The 23,715-nt window shown below is 30.9% G+C and overlaps 1 pseudogene; it reads right to left on the bottom strand.

Moving 5' to 3' along the window:
- Positions 1 to 20,994: 20,994 nt before the first annotated feature.
- On the bottom strand, positions 20,995 to 22,574 carry LOC145002474 (sulfhydryl oxidase 2-like; annotated as a pseudogene).
- Between the last annotated feature and the right edge of the window lie 1,141 nt (positions 22,575 to 23,715).

Here is a 23,715-nt window from a genome sequence, read left to right as displayed (position 1 = left end):
AGCAATGACTAATGTGGAGTTGGCTACAACTAAAGGTCTGTAAATTACAGCACCTATTGCTCCTTTGAAGACTCAAGTAGACTTAAAGAAATATGCAGATGGTGAAATATGCTTGAAGCCTTTTGGCTTAGTCTTCTCTGGGAAGGACAAGTCAGGAAAATCAAAAAGATTTTTGTTCCAGGCGGGTGAAGTTGAAAGATATTCTACTTCGCAATATACGATATGAATCATTGCAAGAAGAATAACGAAGGAGACAATAAGGAACTGAAGAAGATTATCTCTTGGTATACCGAGATACGAAGAGTAATGTTGTACTCCATTCAACTACTTACAAACTGAAGTCTTCAACTCTGTTTACAAAGGGAGAGAATGTAAGGGTAGTTTGGTTGTAATGAGTCGAAGTCTTATATGTACTCTTCGTATGATCTGTTATCTATTTTACTAAGGCACATTATTCGAAGTTTAGGTGTCTAGTCCTTAGTATATTTTTTGTACGCTTTTACTCTCCTATAAATATGAGTCTTTACTAGAGTTAGATGAGATTTTTACAGTCTTGTCTATTTTTGCACTCTGTAAACCTAAAGCGTAATATTGAGCTGAATCAAGATCTTATTTACATTGGTGTTCAATCTTTCATACATTTCTGATTTTCAAACTCTGATTAATATTCAAACTCGATTCTTAGATTCTACAAAATTAGATGGTTTTAGGGTCCTATTTATAGTTTAGGTAACATACAAACTATGCCAGATTTGAATTAATTAAATAATAGATTTAATCTCATTTCAAATCTTTTCCTTACGTGCATCCAAGAGGCTTCCAAAAACCCTAGAAGAGTCTCCAAAACCGTCCACCCTTGGATGGTTCTAGAGTTGCCTGCTTTTGTTCAAATATCGAACAATTATAATTCACCCCTTTCACCTTTAATTAATTCCAATTAATCCTAAAATAATTCTTGATTAATTCTGATTAATAATTAATTAATTCTATTTGATTTCTTATTAATTTTTTAACCATATAAATTAACAAATAAATTAATTACGTATTGATCTCATGTTAATTTATTAACAAATGAATTATCTATTTCCAATTAATATATTAATCACATAATATATTTACAAAATATTTATCTCTCTTTATCTCCTAATATCATTTTTATTTATTTTTTGTTATGAGGGAAACCAAAAATATACTCTGCTTCTATTTTCAAGTTTATACCAATTTAGTTATGATCTTATACACCTTAATCCAATAGCATACCACCAAAAGAAAGCACCAAATGGACATTAAGACAGTACCTAAATAGATTTAGGAGAGATGATGAGTTCCAAACACTTTAATCATGGTTGGGGTTTCATTAGAGGCGTTCTAGGGGAGGTAGAGGCGGGAAATGATGACCCCTTCATGGTTAATGTCTTTTAAATACCCCAAAACCCTAAAAAAATGCATAGCCTGGTGGGTCATGGCGCCCAACACTTTCTGATAAATTCATGCTTTTATGGTTTTCAGCTTCATCTTCAAACGATCATAATTTTTTCATTCTAACTCCATTTTCTGTGATCTTTATATGCACTCGAAGGTATTGACAAGTCCAACAATTATATCGACTTATTCTTGGCTTATGACATGTCGAACAAAATCCATTAATTCATGTGAGAATCTCGAATATCACTTTTTCGATTTTACCCTTTGGTTCTAAAGCACAATTCGAGGGCTTAAGTCGCTTAATCAACATTATCAACATCCAATAAAGTCTAAACTCTATTCCATTGAAGTCAGATACCTTTACTCAATCAAATTAGGGCCCGTTATCCTAAAATTAGAAACATCTTGAGACTAGGTGTCACACCTATGATTCTGATTTTACTCCTGGCTAATACCACCACCACCACCACTGATCAACAACACTATCACCAGTTTATAACTCCTTAATCGTTGGATTCATTGCTTTTATGCAGGAGTTAGGATATTCAGACGATCCTCTCTCTTTCTCTCTAATATTCTTTACATGTTCTTCAATTCAATTAAGTAAAATGAAGAGAGTCAAAATAAACATCAAATTATCGCAGTCAAAGCTACCAAGCCAAACCATTATACCTGGGTTTCCACCCACCATCATTTAGATCTACAATGCCAATGTTATCATCGTTCTTCTACAAGATTCATCTTTTACACACATACCGAGCCTTTGAGGAGATAAAGCTTGAGTCTCTCAATATTAATACCTAATCACTAATATTAGAAGATGTGAATCCTTCATTAATGAGTACCTCTAGCTTCCATCATCAACATACCTTATAACTAAAATAATTATCCACTCACACACACACACACACACACTTAGATTGAGTTCGTTAATGGGGTTAAAGGGGGTTTCAAGATTTGGATTATTTAAACCCAGTTGAATAAGATGAAGGGGATCCATAGAATTTAACCTCCTACCTTTTTCCTGAAATCAACAAGAGTATCAGAAAAAAAGTCGATTCATCTTTGATTTATACTTGTAATTAACATAGCTTAGATATTCTTCTGATCTTCCGTTTATAGTCAATGATGATGTGATGTGCATTTTAGTCTGTATTTATTTATTCAAGTTTGAAATTTATAAAACTATTTTTATTTCATTAGACTATTAAATACACTAGGTAGTGTACCTAATCGCCTAATAATATAGCAATGGTAAGAATAAGTGTCGAACTCAAGGAACGGTGTTTTAGCTAATTCTTATCTACTACTAACTAACTAATAATAAAATTAGAAAGGATTTTTTTCTAGTTTTTGAAGACTAGAAACTTAAATTGCCCAACTAACTAACTATCAACTCAATAAGCTAACAGTAATACTAAAGCAAATAAAACAAAGAATATTTAACCAAGGTAAATAAGAGACTTTCGTTTAGCTTCAGATTTATTTGTTATTATGGTTGATTTATGGAAGTGCAATGGGTTTTAGTTTCTTTGGTTACCGATTCCTAAGATGACCAAATTAGTATTCACTAACTTAATCCTTTAGCAAACTAGCTTATTTATTTTGGTGATCAAGCAGACAAAATAACAAGTTTACTAGTGTTCGGTTCGAGTTAGTTAGACTTATAATAGATTGATCAATTTAGTTTATTAATTCAATTCAATATATGATTTTTCTTCATATATTAGATCCGATACCTTTTTACCCGTTTTCTACTTTACCCTAGGATTTGTTCAATACTTACTCTAGTCCTACAAGTTTGCAATTCACAAGATCATAAGATTAAAAAACAACTAAGGAAGATGGTCATACTTGTTGGATTAGTGTCTAAGTCCATACCTATTTTTTGTATGTACTTGACCCGATGGTGCATGGTCCTTTTGGGTTGCCTTCATCAAAGCAACTTGATAGGATGAATTATGGAGAGAGAGGAGTAATTATGATTTAATAATATATTATGAGAATAATATATTAAAGGAAAATCATATTGTTTAATTAATATTAGTCAATAATTAATAAGAATTAATTTTGTGGCTAAAAGACATTAATTCAATTTAAGGGACTAGAACTATCAATTGTATGATAGTTGAATATTGGGCTAATGGACTCCATATTAGAGGGGTGGACGAATTCTATGGGGAAACCCATTAGAAATCATCCAAGGCCTCTAAGGAGGGAGTCCATGGGTTGCTTATGGCCTAAGCAGTCAAATTAGGGTTTCCTTGTTAGATAACCCTAATAGCCTCACTATTTAAGGATCCCTAGAGCACCAAAAACGTGGTGAAGAGTTTCCTTAGGGCTTCTACACGTTTTTGGGTGCCTCCTTTCATATCATTCTTCATCCTCTTGCTCTTGGTGTTTGTGATCCATTAGAAGAGTGACACTTGTGACTCTAAGCTTTCTAAAGCCATTACAAAGGAGGATTTGAGATTGTTATTGCTACATAACAATCAAGGTAAGATCTAAACCCCAATCTCATGTTAATATGATTAATTGTATGCTATATCTAGGGTTTAAAGTCTTGGATGAATTGCATGTGCAATAGAGAAACCTAGATCCAAGCATTAGGGTTTGCATGAGCACATAACATGTTTTTATGGCTGAAACCCATCAGTGGTATCAGAGCCTTGATTGGTTTCTATTGTATTGATGCCTAGTACATTCATTTTTGTTGTAAAATTGATTTTTTGGCCCCCTGACTGATGAACTCGGCGAGTTCCAATGTGGACTCGGCGAATAGCTCCAACTCGGCGAGTCCATAGAGGAACTCGGAGAGTTCGAGCGTCAGTTAGAGCAGATTTCGGGATTTTTACCTGTTTTGATTTAAGATAATTGCCATAATTGTTTAAAATTAATAAAATTAGAATTTTATTGATTCCTTATGATTATCTTTGTCAAAATAAAAGATTTTGGTCATCTAATTAGATAATTGTTACCTTATTTGATAAATGTTAAATTATTTGAATTATTTGATCATTATCTTGCAAGAATTTGAACTAGATCTAATTAGATAACCACCAATTAATTGTTAATTGCCTTATATGAATTATATGATCTAGAATATTCTTGATAAAGTTTGGAAAAGTTTCAAATTAATCCCTTTAGGTTTTATAGTTTAAATTTGACCTTAAAAGTTTTGTTTTTGAAATTTAAATAAGTTAAACCCTAATGTTTTGAAATGTTTCAAAACTTGCCCTCAAGTTTTGGAATTTAAAAGTTGATTAAAAGTTTAATTTAGAAATGTTAAATTCTAAAACCCTAGTTACGGTATCCCTTTCCATAATTCGAATTGTGAAATTTGGCAATTAGTCTGAATTGTTTAGACACATATATGAGCTATCTAAGGCAAAGGTGTATAAGTTTAAGAAGCTTAGATAAAGGATTATCAATGCATTAGGTATTAGAAATATGAACTTTAGAAATTCAATAAGTATTGTTTTCTGGATGTTCAGTTGTTTTCTAAAACATGTCAAAGCTAATGGGAGCATAAGTGTTATGCTTATATGATAATAATCATCATGATAGTGGGAGCATAAATGATATGCTTGTATGATTATTAAGGCAAGTATTGCAAGTTAGCAATGTTAATTATAGAAAACAAGAGTCATACTTTGCAAAGTCGTAAGGGTTGAATAGTTGTTTAGCTATAATTAAGGGAGAGAATATTATGCTTCATTTCAAATCTAAAGGCTTAGGTTGTGGAATGTTAATAAATTTAGTCAAGGATACATAGTGTGTTCTCAAATTTCGATTATGATTATGGCATCCCTCTTCATAGTTCGAATTGTGAGAACGTGGCACATAAAATATTATGACAGAAGATTGATAAAGTATCAGATCTTTGTGTAAGACATTAAGTGCTATAATATTTGACCATTCTAAAATTTTCCAAATGTCTAGCGCATTAAGAGGGAAAAAGGACAAGAATCAGTTTTTGACTAAGATAATTAAACAACTATCAAAGGACGATCCGAAGCTCGCTGAGGATTCGTTGCTTGTGAGTAGTTGGAAGTATGTTATTGGATGGACCCTATCGATATTATTATGAATAGATAAGATTCTATTAAGAATGAATTGTCATATGGAAAATATGGAAATGTTTCCATATTGGGAGTTGGATATTGAGAATCTATATCTAGATTAGAAAATTTTATGCAAGAAGGATGTTCAAAGGAATGTACTTTGAGTGAGATACATCATATCTATAGAATTGTTTCTGATAGCGATTAGCCAAGTCTTGATGATTTTGAGCTATGACTTTACAAAAGAATCATTGCATAAAAAGTAAGAATCTAGCATAAGTAACAAGAATTTGATATTCTTATACTTATGATAAGGATTGGGAGTTGTGAAATGAGTATGATTGGAAATGTGTTCATTTGATCTATTTCACAAAGAAAGGACCGTAGGTAAAAATTGTGTGCATGCTGAGAGCATGGGACAAGTGTAGTAATAATTCAAGTAAGAAGTTGATTACCCGAAACAACAAATAATGAGTAATCAATATGGTGATTAAATAAAATGTTTTATTTATACCCAGAGTTTGGGGCCATATGGGATTAGTATTATTGTGTTTCACTTTGCATGTTTTGACTTCCTGAATAATTAAATTGGTTCAGAACAATCAAATTATTCGAACGGACCACAGTCGTTCATATGTTGGAAGTAGGTATGAATGAAGACTGTCGTGAATTGGTGTGTGGATTGTCTAAAGTATATTAGACATCAGCAAATGTTTGCTACCACATTCATGAGTGCTTATGAATATGATTTGAGCATTGGATTAAACCCACACTCACTTAGATCACTTCATGGATTTTATCACAAGTGATTTGTGAGACAATAATATCTTATATTCTTGAAACCGAGATGTGTGAGTTATATCTTGCGAGTCGATTATACATTGATAATATGAAAACGCACCAGTAACTTGGTGTCATAAAACATATTGTTGTGTGTGATTCGGTAAGTGAGTGCAAGCAAGCATTGATTCAAAGTTTATTTGTTCCTTTTATCCAAAGTGGGATGAAAGCGATATCCGTGGGCCCCTCGATGATTTAGTGATGGCACATAAGCGCTTGGCCAAGCCGGGACTAATTTGATGTGTTCAATTGTAGTCTGTTGTCAGTCGTCATAAATCGGAAATCGGGAAACAATATAGAGAGAAGGATTTAAATCCATGTCTTAGTCTATACGATATCTAGAATGGATGAATATATGATCCCTTATCTAAAGGACACGCTTCTGATAGGATAAGAGTTGATAGCGGTTTTTGAAAGCTACGATTGCGGATCAAGATCTGAAGTCATACGCAGAATAGTTATTAGACTTATCCAAGTGGGAGACTGTTGGATTAGTGTCTAAGTCCATAACTATTTTTGGTATGTACTTGACCCGATGGTGCATGGTCCTTTTGGGTTGCCTTCATCAAAGCAAATTGATAGGATGAATTATGGAAAGAGAGGAGTAATTATGATTTATTAATATATTATGAGAATAATGTATTAAAGGAAAATTATATTGTTTAATTAATATTAGTCAATAATTAATGAGAATTAATTTTGTGGCTAAAAGACATTAATTAAATTGAAGGGACTAGAACTGTCAATTGTATGATAGTTGAATATTGGGCTAATGGACTCCATATTAGAGGGGTGGACGAATTCTATGGGGAAACCCATTAGAAATCATCCAAGACCTCTAAGAAGGGATTCCATGGGTTACTTATGGCCTAAGCAGTCAAATTAGGGTTTCCTTGTTAGATAACCCTAATAGCCTCACTATTTAAGGATCCTTAGAGCACCAAAAATGTGGTGAAGAGTTTCCTTAGGGTTTCTACACGTTTTTGGGTGCCTCCTCTCTTATCATTCTTCGTGTTTGTAAGCCATTAGAGGAGTGACACTTGTGACTCTAAGATTTCTAAAGCCATTACAAAGGAGGATTTGAGATTGTTATTGCTACATAACAATCAAGGTAAGATCTAAACCCCAATCTTATGTTAATATGATTAATTGTATGCTAGATCTAGGGTTCAAAGTCATGGATGAATTGCATGTACAATAGAGAAACCTAGATCCAAGCATTAGGGTTTGCATGAGCACATAGGATGTTCTTATGGCTAAAACCCATCAATACTAACTTAATAAAATCAACAATAAGTAGAGAATATAGTTATCAAAAGTACGTGAGGTTATTTAATAAGCAAAATCAACAAATAACTAAATAACTAAATCCAATCCATAAATTCAACCACAAATAATCAATCAATCCTAGGCTAAACGAAAGTCATGAGAATTGAGCTCATGATTTCAGCAAACAAAGACATAAACTTGAAATTCATAATATTAGACATGGTAAAATCTAATAAAAAGTCAAAGTGTAGAAATTAGTTTCCTTAATGCTCCTACTTCCAAGGTTATAAGCAAATTCCTTACTTCCTAGCCTTAGAACAGGTGCTTTGCCTTCAAAAGTGATGATTGCTTCTAGAGAAAATGGTCCAAATTCGGAGGAGAATGTGATCTATTTATAATTTTCCCAAATTCAGAGCTCCACAACATATAGAAGCCATCACGTCGTGGTCTTCGTGTTTATACCGTGTTCCACAAGTCTTCGAAGCCAATCGGGCTACTTTAAAACACCACGTCACTATAGGGTCACCACGACGTGTTTACTATATTTTCTTCATTTTGAAACATTAGCTCAAACTCCTTGCTTCACGCTTCCAGCTAGCAGCTTCCTTTTTACTCCAAGCATGTCTTTTACCCCAACAACACAATTCATAAGTAGTTAAGTACCTTTTGTTCAATAAAAAACATAAAAGTAATTAGAATATTAAGATATTATGTATAATTATGTGTGTAAATATGCACATATCAAAATACCCCACACTTCTTCTTTGCTTGCCCTCAAGCAAATTGATTTTTGTTATCTCACCAATATCGCATAGAACAATCCATTTCAAACCTAGTCATTATCCTAAGACCACAATGCATGTATTTTTGTCTACAATTCCGAAGAACTCCCCACTCCTAAATATTCACAATCTTTATGAACCTTCACTCCTTAACTTATACGATACTCATTTTTTTGCAACCCTGGGAATCAATCCCCGTAAATCTTGCTTAACCTCAAGGTATTTTTGGTTAAATAATGAAGCATACATAAATTCTAGAAAAATTACAACTTTGATACCAAAATAGAGCTCTATGAATTCTTCACTTATTTGATCTTTGATCTCTTTGAATTCACTACCTTCTTTGTTTGATTTTTGGTATCTTCAACTTTTGAATTTCTTTCGAATTTTGAGCTTTGAATTTTATACCTTGACTGCTCCAAAATTCTTTCAATTGTTTTAGTAATTTCTCTCTTTTTTACATGTACCTTACTTTTGTTTTCACTCAAAACCTACATGCGTAAGCAAGGAGCTTAACTTCAACCTTTAGTGGTTAAGGCATTAGTCTAGGTGGAATGACTACTTAAGCTTTCTTGGATAGATTCCAGGTACAAGCTGCAAAACTTATTGCATCATATAAGCTACCAGATTACCTTTCATACTTCATGACTTTTCACGAAGAAATGGGAAGTCACAAATACACTATAACATATATTGGCTCGGGTAAACATTTAGGTTCCCACAGGATCATCGGATACTATACTAGCAAAAAATTTAATTAGCTAAGTTTCCTAACTTAAACTATTATTTCAAGTTTATATGAATGCAAAATTTGAAAACTAGCAATGTAAAAATTTTGAAATCAAATGTTTTTTTCTCTAATGCAATATACCCCTTACCCCACATTTATTTCAAGCAATGCCTGCATTGCATGCTATGCAACAAAACATAAAATTAAAAAGAGGGAGAAAAAAGAACAGACTCCCCTGGGATAGAAGATGTATCTCAAATCGTTATGTAGGATCGTTAGCTTGCTCTTGTGGTTATTTTACAAAACTTCAATTTTCTTGATTATTTTTTTAAAACCACCCTTCATTTTTGGTTATTTACCGAAATTTCTCTCTCTCTCTCTCTCTCTCTCTCTCTCTCTCTCTCTATATATATATATATATATATATATATATATATATATATATATATATATATATATATATATATATATATATATATATATATATATATATATATATATATATATATATATAGGATTAGGTTCATTTGAGACCACCTATATTTCACTACAAAAAAACAGACCTTCACCCACGACCCTATTTGTGGGTAATCAGTGGGTAATGGTCTTTATCCACGGATTATCCACGAAACCAGATTCGTGGGAAAAAGCTCGTGGGTAATATTTTCCCACGGATTACCCTCAGAATTACCCACAGATTATCCACGAACAAATTTACCCACAGATTTACCACAGACAGTTTACCCACAGAATTACCCACAGTTTATCCACGAGCAAAGTTACCCACAGCTTATCCACGACCACATTACCCACAGAGTATCCACGAGCAAAGTTACCCACAACTTATCCACAACCTGATTACCCACGGGTTTTCCACGGCTCTATTACCCACATATTTTCCACGGATGTTTACCCACAGATTCTCCACATAATTGTTTACCCACAGATTTTCCACAAATATTCTTTTTGGGTGATTCCGTGGATAGTCTGTGGGTAACATAACAAATTTCAAATGTTATATATTTACAAATTGCATAAAATCCAAATTTTTACAGCTAATTTGAAAAAATATAATATGACCAACAAAGTTTCAACCGAATCCATAAACTTAATCTAGAAATTTTCAAATGTCAAATCCACAAAAGTTTCAATTCCCAAATTCATAAACTTAATCTATGGGAAGTTTCAAATACCAAGTTTCAAATGTCAAATCCACAAAAGTTTCAATTCCCATATCACCCTACACACTAATTGTTTGGCATGAATTTACTCCAAAGTTCTTCCATACGTTTTTCCATAGTTTCTTGACGTGCTTTGGATTCCTCACGTTCTTTTCGAAATTGTTCCAACTCTTGTTGATGGCGGGCTTCGGACTCATCGAGTCGGGTTTGCAAGTCCCGTATCTAAAAAAATGGTAAATCAAACAATATTATCCATAATAGCAACATAGTTTACTATTTTTACCAAATATAGGAAACATATTTACCTTTATTATCCATAATGGCAACATATTTACATTTTCTATCAGTAATAGCAACCTACTTATATCTAACAACATATTTTTCTCATAACACATCACCAAGTTAATTTAACAAAGCTAAACATATTAATTTCAACCACTTTAACAATTTCACAAATCCTAAACATACCACTATAACAATTTAAACAACCAAAACATATATATGAACAATATAATAACAAAGAAAAATGTACCTCTTTAATAACTTAATAAACCCTAAACATACAAATTTAAAATTTTAACTAACCAAAACATATCACCCTAATAGCAACATACTTACATTTTCTAACCATAATAGCAATATATATTTTTATCCTTAGTAGCAATGTGGTTTACTCTTTTTACCTAATACACAGGAATGTATATATATATATATATATATATATATATATATATATATATATATACAGACACACACACATACTTGAATTTTCTAACGATAATAGCAATACCTCTTGTTGAGATCGAGCATAGTCCATAGAGAACATGCCATAATTTGGTGTCCCGGTCACCGCGAAACTTGGATCCGAGTTTCCTACCCCAAAAACCCGACCCTTCTTTCTCCCGCCTGCACACTGCTCCCACAATCCAACATCACCAAGTGGATGCAAACTGAGGTCATCACCATATTTATCCTTCATTGCATTGTGGTATGTTTCCTACAATTTAAAAAAAAATAACATGAATGTTATTGTGATAAAGACTAAGAAAACTAATATGTATATCAAATAGAAAATCTAAATTAGAGAAAGATAACTTACATATACTTTTTGAGCCTTAGGGGTAACAAACTCTAGATTTTGGCTCCCACTCGACTCCTCTCCGGAAACCAACCTCAACTTTGAACTTGCTTTGAGGTGTGTCATGCAATAAACTTTATCCCATGTGGGTTGTTGCCCGTTGTTCTCCTTCGCCTGCAAAAAAACACATTGTAATTTTTCTATACTATTAGATAAAACATACAGATCATTTCATGATATTGCTTTAGTTATCCTACAAACATTATAAGCATTAGGGGTGACTTAAGAATTACTAAAGTTTGTAAATACAATTAGTTTACCAGCTTCATGCGATGTTGTCCCATGCTAATGGATCCGCCAGTATGCTTGGACTTGCAACCATCCACCATAGAGTTACGATTGGTGCTTCCACTCTCAGACCTCCTACGCCAAGCAGCACTGTTCCATACCTGTTCAGTAAAAAGGTAAAAAAAATATAGGTTCTTATGCACGATAATATATTAGGAACTGATTAAAATAGAAAAAAAAATATGAATTTATTAATTTAATTACATCGCACAACTCATGCCATAACTCTCGACGGATCCATGTAGGCGGATAGTCACGCATCGACATGTCAAACCTTTCTGTAAAGACATTTCCGGCCTGCTTAGCTGCCTTAGCTGCTCGTTTTCTAGCAGTCCTCATTAGCTCCCTGAAATTTTGTTTAAGAATGTTTAGGAAGCCCTCGTGTATCTTTGCATCCTCTGATTCTGGCCATTGATAAAGGCTCTGTACAAAATAAAATTACAAAGTTAAATATGGAAACTAAAACAAATCTAGATAATTTAGCGAAAGTATTAATACATTACCTTGAAACGACCAAACATACGCTCGTGGGTGACACTATCAACTTCGCTCCATGTAGTCTAGTGAGTAGTATAAAACATACGCATGATCAATGTGATCTGATGATGCACGGTAGGATCACTAAACCTACAAAATTAAAATAACAAATTCATTATATTTATAACGTCAATTATTTACATAAGATAAAAAAAAGTTCACAAACCCTTGATCAGTCCGCTCGATAAATTCCCTATGAGCTGGATTAGTTGGAGGCGTATCAGGGATATTTGAGCCACGCCCAATGATGTCGTCATCTGCACCATCATCACCTTCCTCACCATCTGCACCATCATCACCTTCCTTACCATACTCATCGTCATCACCGTATGAGTCATAATCTTGATGGTCGGGTATGGTCTGTAAGATACTAAGTCTGTGAGACCTAGTGTCATCAGCATGTGAGCTACCAACACCGTGCCCATTACTACTCCCCCGCAATGCACCAACACCACCACCAACATGACTAGATTGTATTCTACTACCACCACTACCATGACTAGACTGTGTCTCCTTGTTACAACTACCAGGACTAGACTGTGTCTTGTTACATTTGCCACTAGTAACAACATGTGATTGTTTCCCCTTACCACAAACCAGAATCATTTTTTCAATTTTTGACCATTAAATATTGTTATATTCGTCCAATCTTTTACAAAACATAATCAATTGATGTATTGACTTGTTTGTTCAACTTATTTCACAAATAAAATTAAACATACATAAATACTTTTATACATGCATACATACTTAATATTTCAGTATACTCCGTTTTTTCATCAACTTAGTAAACGATACATTCATGTGTATGATATGTATCTAATAAATTGAACAAACAAAGAAATACAATGATGTATTAAATTATGTTAAACATGGAACGAAAATACAATGCTTGAGGGTCGAAAAATTAAAAAAACGATTATGGTATGTGGGTAATCTGTGGATAATTACCCACATATTTCCCACAATAATAAATAATTTTTCCATTTTTGATCATTTAACGTTATTGTTTTTGTTTTATCATTTATAATGTATAATAAACCAATGTATTTCTTTGTTTTATCAACTTATTATACACATATATGCATACATACTTTATAAACCAATATATCATTTGTTTTTTCAACTTATTATTCACATACATATGTACATGGATGAGAATAATAAACTAATGAAACAAAGAAATCATTGATTTAGTAAAACGATAGAAATATGGAACTAAAAAACAACATTTAAGGGATGAAAATGAAAAAAACAATCTTTTTCTGTGGGTAATCTGTAGAAAATTACCCACGTTTTACCCACAGACCGGAAATGTTTCCCATTTTCCAAAATCCGTGGGTAAGACGTGGGTGATGGCAATATTGTTCCCACGGATTTTCCACAGATTTCTTTCTGTGGATAATCTGTGTGTAATTCGTGAGAAGTAGTTTGTAAATTATGGGTTTTTAAGTCGTGGAAAATCGGTGGCAAATGTGTGGGCAATTACCCACAGATTTGGTCTGTGGGTAATTTTCGTGGGTGAAGGTCCATTGTGTAGTAGTGTTTTGTGAGACCGTGAGATGCATTTTTTTATTTTTTTTATTTTTTTATTTTTAGTTAATTCATGTTCCGAAAATAATATTTAAAAAAAGAATTTTTTGATTTTTCCATTTATTTTGCATTTTAAAATTATTTTTAAAATATGTACAATGTAATATTCTATTTAGAATATTTCACGTATTTTTCAAAAAAAAAAATAGAATTATTTATTTATTTATTTTTTATTTTTTTTAGTTAATTCAAGTTCCGAAAATAATATTTAAAAAAAGAATTTTTAGATTTTTCCATTTATTTTGCATTTTAAAATTATTTTTTAGAATATGTCAGTGTAATATATTCTATTTAGAATATTTCACGTATTTTTCAAAAAAAAAACGGAATTTTTTTATTTTATTTTTATTTTTTTTAGTTAATTTAAGTTCCGAAAATAATATTTAAAAAAAGAATTTTTGGATTTTTCCATTTATTTTGCATTTTAAAATTATTTTTATATTTGGTCTCACGGTCTCACAAAATTAGAATGGTCTCAAATGAACCTGAACCTCTATATATATATATATATATATATATATATATATATATATATATATATATATATATATATATATATATATATATATATATATATATATATATATATATATATATATATATATATAATTTGATTATGAAAACTACTATACATATTTTACAAATTGAATTTTCTGCCATATATATGATATAACACAGTGGTACATATTTGATATAACTTTTAATTATGACTATTCGATTCTTGTAGCATGTTCTTTAATTTATCATTTTTAAATTATCATTGCAGCAATTGTTTAATCCGATTGCAGATATCGTTTAATAAATTTGGAGTTGTGTTCTATAATTTTTTTTGTTAATGTGGTCGTTATATCACAACTAAAAAAAAAAAAAAAAAAAAAAAAAAAAAAAGAAAAAAAAGAAAACATATATGGATCAGAAAGCAACACGTAAATTGACAAACATAATGACATGTATTACATATTCAAATATTATCGAATCTAGAATCGAATGCTATGAATAAAAGTAATAAGGTTAAATATCTTATCAAACCATACATAAACCGTAAAACCGTATGTGCCAAACCGCACTGCATAGTACGGTTTATGGCTTTTGCAGTGCGGTTTGCGGTTTGAAAAAATCGTAAACCGCATATGCAGTGCAGTTTGTGGTTTTCACTCTAAACCGTATCAAACCGCACTGCGAACACCCCTAGTATACATACCAACGATATCGAATATTCAAACAACCTGTTGGTTACGTGCCCGTTTGCTGCAACGATATGGAATCAGATTTTTATATGGTGTGGTGTATCAGTGTATCAGATGCATACAATGACAGATCTGCTTGACTTTGTAAACTAATTGGGGTCGATGTCCAATAAAAAAAAAGATCTTTCAAGCACTTTGCTACGGTACAATTTGAGGATTTGGAAGACTAGAAACGATCTAATATTTAACTGAAGTTTTTCTATTACAAGCATTATTCATGGTATTATTTCCTTGGTGTACGTGTGGAGAAAATATAAGGGCAATTACGTCCAAATTTGTTGGACCGATTAGTGTTATTCTCCCTTTGTATTTGTATAAACTGTTTGTTCTTCTCCTGTTTCATCCCCTTTTCTTGTGGTTTGCTAGGCTTGGGGTTCGGTTTAAAAATATTCTACACGTATTGATATAATTAAATCTTATGTTTAAATGTTTCTGACAAATAACCAGTAATTACTACTAATACACATGAACACCTATCAACATCAAGTAATGTTTCTTGACATGTTAATTTGTTTGATAATAAGGATCGATCTATCTTTTTGCAGACACCCAAATGTGACGTTGATTTACTATTTGTAGATGTATTTTAAGATCATAAAATTATATTTAAAAAGTATAACATGACTTTTTAGAAAAAGAATAATGCTGGAAGAATTAAATTAGAGTAAGATATTTGTTTCAACTTTTATTCATTTTATTCATGTGTCACTATTATTTCTAATAATAATGATGGGCCAGGTAATAGGAATGATATGTGTGGACCTATATCTTATCAGTCCAGGTCTTTGTCCAGGTGGTGGGACCCTTCTTTGTTGGTCACTGTCTGATCCTTAACCCAAAAATATCATAAAATTGGGAACAGATTTTCATATCTATCTACCTTTAATTTTCTAATAACAAAAATACTACTTTCCTTCGTTTTTTTTTTTCTTTAATAGGTAATAGTATACAGGGAAATTTTGTTGTATAACCAAAGCGAATATCATAATTAAATTTAAAATAAATTTATTACGAAGATTATTAATGTATGAGAAATTAAATTGCCTCCTACCTTTTATTCCTATAATTATTCCTACCCACTAAAATTATGACAAATCACCATTCAATTTAATTGTATTTGATATATTCCTAATATAGTCTTAATAATTTAGTTTAAAAAATATGGAAAGATGACACTTGTCATAATTTTATTGGGTAGGAACATTTGTAGGTATAAAAAGTAGGAATCAATTTAATTTCTCTTAATGTATTTCACATTTAATTATAGTAATATTTTTTATAATTAACTAGGTTAAAACCTATGGAACCCACGGGTGATAATTTTAAATAAAATTAAAAAATTGATTATATAATAAAGTAATATATTATTAATTTAGAAAAACTCATGCATTGTAATGTTGTATTTTTTTTAATAACTTTATAATTTGTAAGTATTTAATTACACATTTAAATACACCTATTTTATAAAATGCATGAGTTTGTATAATGCAACATAATCACTCAGAAGACAAACGCGTGGGTTGTAAAAACGACTTTATTCTTATTAAACCCTTACTTTTGGTGTATGATTCTTATTGAACATATACGGGTTGTAAAATCGACCAAACAGGAGCGCGTGGGAAGAAAAAAAGCTTGTTGGCTAAAACGTCATTTTTCCTATTGTAACTTACCATCCCAATAAATCTTTAATTCCACTGTCTTCATCTTTTTTCTTTCATTATAAGATACCTCTTCCATTTATTTCTTTTTAATAATGATTTTACAAAAAGAAGAATTTCCTTTATAAAATGGCACCATATACTTGTAGATTATTGGTAAATTAAAGATCAACAACTTTTGCTTATAATTTATAAGTAATCAATATATTAAATGACTATATCTCTGGATTATTGTAAGTGTTTTTATTGTCTTTCTTACCGAATATATAATAAAGATACAAGGGTTTCTCTTATATAAGTTCAGAAATCGACATTATTATAATTATAATCTTTTATATAAATAATGGCCCGCAGTATATACAAAACTAACAGCATGCTAAGTACCTACTATTCGGCTACAATTAAAAAACCAACTTGATTATTACCAATATTGTCAGTATCGTCCATTATTAATTAAAAAATATTCAAAGATAATGATATAATTACATTTAAGTTCCAAAACCCACTTGTGCTTTTAATACTTTTTTGTGTTTTCAAATCAGTACATATATTATAACCATCCGCAAAACCAAAAGAAACATTGTCTTCGTAAAAAAAAAAAGTATTCATTCAAAACATCTCTTAAAAAAAATAAGAATGTTTAACTTACAAAAAAATAAATTACTTGTGTGAACAACTTATAATAAATATGGTACAAAAAACTTGACGTCTTTCTAACTTGAGTCATGAACTTTCATCTAAGCATGTATGAGAACCAATTAAAGAGCGTAGCACCAAATCTTGACTTGCATAAAATTTGAAAGAAGAAGCAATAGGACCTATATATGTTGAAAATACCCTCCAGCAAGACTAAGACAGGACCAAGGAAAATACCCTTCAGCAAGACTAAAACAAGACTGAGACAGGACCAAGGAAAACCACAGTTAAAAAGAAAAACACTATTGATAATTTAAAATGGTAATAACCAATCAAAGCTTTGTAAAAATTTATTAATTTATAAAGACTTTCATTTGTAAGTTTATTATAAAGTTTATTATATTTGTCATAAATAACTAATATTATATTACTAACTTTCTCTTTATTTAGGAATTTTGAAAATATTCTTACTAATTACCATTAGCTATAAAATGACTAGATTCATATAAAAGATAATTAGATACTTATTTATGAAATGTAATATGATGGAACCAAGAATGGAAAAACATACAGTCATCTAAGTTTATTCGTTAACAAACAATATTTTTTGTGGGATCTAATATTTGTTAAAGTTTGTGATTTCATTGATTTTATTAGTTGTCTGTTTATTTTGTTGATATAACTCCTAAATCTTCACCCATTTGAATTATTCTTATTCCCAGGTATAAATAAGGAAAATAGGAAATAAGTAATTTATGTAGATAATTCTATGTTCTGTGACTCCTACCTATTTGTGATCCCGTTTTTCTTAATCTCATATATATATATATATATATATATATATATATATATATATATATATATATATATATATATCTATATATATATATATATCTATATATATATATATATATATATTAACAAAAAAGAAATGAATTTACTGTAAAGAACCTTTTGCAAACGACAATGCCTTTAAAAATACTGTTGAAAGTATAATGCTATAATATAAAACAAAACAAATTAATTTCTTAATGTTGGCAGGGGATTTCCTAAAGTTCATTACTATTGATGGTAGACTGTTTAAACAAATTCATTTGATCTCTAGCGGATTTCATAAAATCCAAAACTTACTATTAGGTGTTGTTTTGTCATGGTTTTAATTGCCCTCCTATAAGCTTGCTAGTTGCTAACATCTTTGGGGTTTTATTCGAAGTTCATTGCAAAATTATAGTGGGTTTACGAAAATTGTTTGCTATAATGGCATATTCTCATAAAGGTTCTAGTTCTAGTGCTATTTTGGTACTCTTTTTGAAGAAATTGCCAAAATTCATTGCCATATCGGAAGTTTATTGCTATAATGTGTAGGGACGAAAAATTGTAACTATTATACCATAGATTGATTCTAATTTAGTAAATGATAACAAATGTTTTTCTCTGTAAGCTTATCAACATTCAAATCCTTACCGGTGGCATCTCCCATCTGATAACCAAAACCTAGAACCGGTGAAAAAAGTTCAAGAACATAGATTAACAATAGATTTTTACTACCATTCAGTTGCAATCCTATACTACTTTTATACAATATAGAGCTACAACATTTAAACAAGTAGACCTTGTTCCATTAAACCAAGCCCATTTCATAGTAGTTGTTTAAAGTTAAACCAAAAACCATAAAAATAAATATGTGATAATGTTATACTTAAAAATAAAATAACATGGTCAATATGATTAACAAAAACTTTTTTTTTATTACATGCAATTTGTGTTTTTTTTACTTAGGGGGGCGTTCAAAGAATTAGTTCAAAGAGAAATTACATAAATGCTACACTAAGTGTAGAATCAATGGGTGCAATACGGCTGAAAAACGCTACTCCAGACCTCTTAGTGATGGGTTTATACAAACAATCCTATGTGTGCATGCAACCCTAGATTTGGATCTATGTTTTGACTATTAGATACACAACATTAAGAACACATGAATAAAACCCTAATGTATCCTACCATTTTCGAAAATCATATAGAAGGTTAGATCACATACCTCTTGTTGTTATATTGCAATAACAACTTAAATCTTCAAACCCTAAGTCTTGAAAGCAAGCACCACAAGTCTAGTGCCTCTAATGGCTCACAAACACCACAAGCAATTGGAGAGGCTATAGAGAGAGAAAGGAGGAGGTAGAAATTGGCCTTGGGATCTTTTAGAAGCGAGTAGACTAATTCTTAAGGCCTAGGGGTCCTTATATAGGGTTGAGATTAGGGTTTCAGTCCTTATCCTTATCTAGTTGCTTGCCCACCAAGCAATCATAAGATATGCCTTGATAACCCTTATCTCTTGGATCTTTGGACGATTTCAAGGATATCCTATCCCTTGAATTCGTCTATCCTACTACTAGGATAACCATTGCCCTATTTTGCAACTATCACATAATTATAATTCAGCCCCTCTAGTTTAATTAATTATACACTTGATCACAAAATTAATTCCTAATTAATTATTGACCAATATTAATTAAACAAATATGATTTCTCCTTTAATATATTATTCTTATAACATATTAATAAATCATATTAACCTTTTTCTCTATTCATTTCTCCAGTTAAGTTGCTTTGGTGAAGGAAACCCAAAAGGACCATGCACAACCGGGTCAAGTATTTACCAAATATGGTTACGGGCTTAGACACTAATCCAACACCTAGATCATTCATTGCTTAGGCATATATTTCATCGCTGCAACCTACTTTGAAGAAATCAATTACTAGAGATGTTCAAATGAATTTTGTTGTTATAGTCTGTTTAATCATATGATAACAATTATGAAAAATAAGGGTATTCTAGTCAAAATAATACCAATCAAAAGCCTTATGTATATAAAAATGAGATTAAGGAGACATTAAATGACATAAATAGAACATGAACACAAAATACTTTTATCGTGATAATTTTCATACTCATCATATTCCTAATCAAGTAAATTATGATTAGCAGATACAACAGTAGAAGGCCATTGTTCATATCCCTCCCTAGTAATCTGTAGGTGACTCCTGGATAGCATAATCTGGAAAATGCATCATACCTAGTTTCATGTCAAATCATATTATAATAGCAACATTTTAATGTTCACTTCGAAGTTATTATGATTAACTATTTGAAACTCGGACCATTTAAGTAACATTACATACATAAAAACAAAATAAACATAAAGTTAACAAAAACCACATTTTGATTAAAATAATACATACCAATGAAAGAAATAAGTTGAAACTATGGTATTTGTGAAAAGGAAGTCAATGGAACAAATGAAATTGTGAAAAATATATACATTGATTATGGAAGATGCCTGAAAATGACAAATTTTAACAGCAAATAGAGAACCCACAAGTTTCAAGCAATGAAATCATTGAAACTTTCATAACTTACTAAAACTAAATCTAAATTAATGTTAAATATTAAAGAAAATAATATTGCCTAGAAAATCCAGAGAGAAAGGGAAGAAATGAGATAGTGAAAATGATGGATAAGATGAAGTGAAATTAAAATGGTACCTACTTTATATTCATGTCAGAGACCGATCTGAAACATGATGGTATATAATCAAAATATCAATTTCACTCATTCGAATGATCATCTAATGTACTGTTATATTAAGAAACATTAAAAGTCAATGTAACAAACTTTTGACTTTCTTACCTTGAGCACATATTGTAGAAGTGTTGACTACACTCTTCACAAGCAAAAACTTATGTATAAAATTGCAAATTGACGTAAATGCCATTTGAATTTCTTCATTTTCAACTCTCGCGGATAGTGAATGTAGCAAAACCCATAAACCACAGCTGCAATTAAATAAAAAAAATAGGTATTTTTTACAAAATATAAAATTATAAGATTGATAATAGTACATTGAATCTCCTTGTACCATTATTGCCACCACGACAAAACATATGTACATATAATAGCCAAAATCAGGATTTTCAAAAGTATTAATTTTGTTATCTCTTTTATAAAAAAAATGAAAAAAATAAAATATAAATTTTACTCAATATCCCCGCAGGACTTCTTTTCCACATATCTCAAATTTAGTAAGTCCACCATGTTCAGTGTTGTTGTTTTCAAATGGTGACAAAATATTAGAAGGGTATAAACTGTCAAAGTTCACAAGTATATCAGCACTTCCTCTTCAACATCTACAATGTTTAAAATTATAAACTAAGTAAATAGAAAAAAATGAAACAAAGAAAAGTGGGTTATTTAAAATATGAACCACTTTGAAGGGTGATGAGCTATCATTAATTGCATGAATTTTATAAGAGTAGCTCGAGTATCTGGTTTAATCATCTTGTTTTCAAGAAATAATATCAAAAGCAAGAGAGGTAGCTTCTTCAACATCATAAACAACACATGCAATCTATAAAAAAAATAAGTAATTCTAAGCTTTAATGTTACAAATATAACAAAAAATAATAATCTTATTTTTATAGAAAAATTAAGAATTGATTCAAACCTGTCTAGGGTCTAAGAAGTTTGATTAAAGAAGCTCATCATTTTCATACTTTTCATATTCCAATTTATATGAACTACGTAAAAAAGTAAAACATGTACTTAAAATTAAAAACTCATTAACATTGTATACATAAAACAATATAGCTTCTTAACGCTTGTATACCTTCCTAATTGTGTATTAATCCATTTCAGTAAACGGTTAGAAGTTCTTCCATCTTCAATAGAAACAATTTTACCTTTTTCATCTTTCCCGTTCTAGCTACCACCCACAAATTTAGAAGGTGGGCCCCAGAATAGTGAAGGGTAGTGACTAATAGAGAATTTATCACATAGATTAGTGTTTATCTGTGCTGCCAAACATGGATAAAAAAAGGAATTTGTTGCTAATCCATGTAATAATTTAGTGACTTAATGAAAATATTAAGAATGAACAAGTGTAACCTTACCTTATTGGCACAATCTACTCGTGTCATTAATATAATCCCTGGATGAACAGCATTGGCTCCATTGAAAAGCCTAGCAACCTTTTCATATTGGGGCTGTGAAATTAAAGCTAAAAGATTAAGCAACGCATCAGGAATATTAAGATTGTGAAGAAAACATATAAGTACCTTATAATTTTTTCAAGTTGGACACCTGCAAAGAGTAATAACAGAAACAAATTAGGGCTATAAATGGATAACATTTTTTCAAAACACCCCTGTGAAAGATATAGATTGACTCCACGGGACAAATTGTTTTCATGAAAGGTATAAATTCAAGAAGTTTCTAGGTATAAGTAGACCAAGTGTACTATGGGTATGGAGGAGAAGAAGTGAATCCTTTTGTAACTAAAAAATAGAATCTTTATAGCCATGAAACTTTAGATATTTCCTTTTAAGGTTTAGACATCCTTCAGTTTTCTTCTATGGCATGACTGTTCATCTCTGTTCTTAATTTTTTTTTCCAGTAACAACATCCTGGTAGGACCTAATTGCTCCATCCTTTCCAAATCGAGGTAATTTGTGGATTTTAGGTAAAAACACTCAACTTTACTCCAGATTGATATGATGAATTCCATATTTTATTTAGAGAAAAATCACTAGATGAAACAATTGTCCCATATATGTATTAAGTCTCATTGTCATTGTAATTTGCAAGAAATTTATAAATGAAGATTTACTATAATAAGTAAACAATTTCATAACAAATAGAAACACCCAATGAAATAAAATACATGCCCAATTCGTTGATAATATAGTATTAGTACATAGTTTTGTGAAAATTGACCTTAAAGAAGGTCAACAACACCTCAAGAGAAAAGAATCCTACCAAGATGTATGTGCAAGAATAGAGATATGATGAATATAGAAAGGGTTTAAGTGTTTGACTCTGCAGTATTCTAAAATACTCCTATAGTATTTTTCAACTTTATGTTTAATTCTAGAGTTTCTTGGTATATAGGGTTGGTAAGTTTTTGATTCGTTGTTCACCACGACCATTCCCAAACACATGTTAGTCATATCTCGCATAAATATAGTTGATCAGGTTATATTTATCCCATATAAGATTATATAACTATTAAGGCTTAATCGTAGCATCCAACTTATCTTAATACTTTTTATATGGTTCTTATTATGACATTGTTCTGGTACATATGCATGTACGTAGACTTTTATAAAAGTACTATTATATTTTAAAAGTATACTTCTTAATCAGAGTGTTTTAGCCCCATTGTATTTATAGTTGTATATCTTACATGGTTTGACATACTTAGTACACTATAAACAATGCTCTGATACCAATCATTCACACCCCCAAACCATAACGGCGAAAACGTATGGGGG

The sequence above is a fragment of the Lactuca saligna genome, chromosome 1, assembly GCF_052625555.1.
Source record: "Lactuca saligna cultivar CGN05327 chromosome 1, ASM5262555v1, whole genome shotgun sequence".
Taxonomy (NCBI): domain Eukaryota; kingdom Viridiplantae; phylum Streptophyta; class Magnoliopsida; order Asterales; family Asteraceae; genus Lactuca; species Lactuca saligna.
This window is presented reverse-complemented; position numbering and strand designations above follow the sequence as displayed.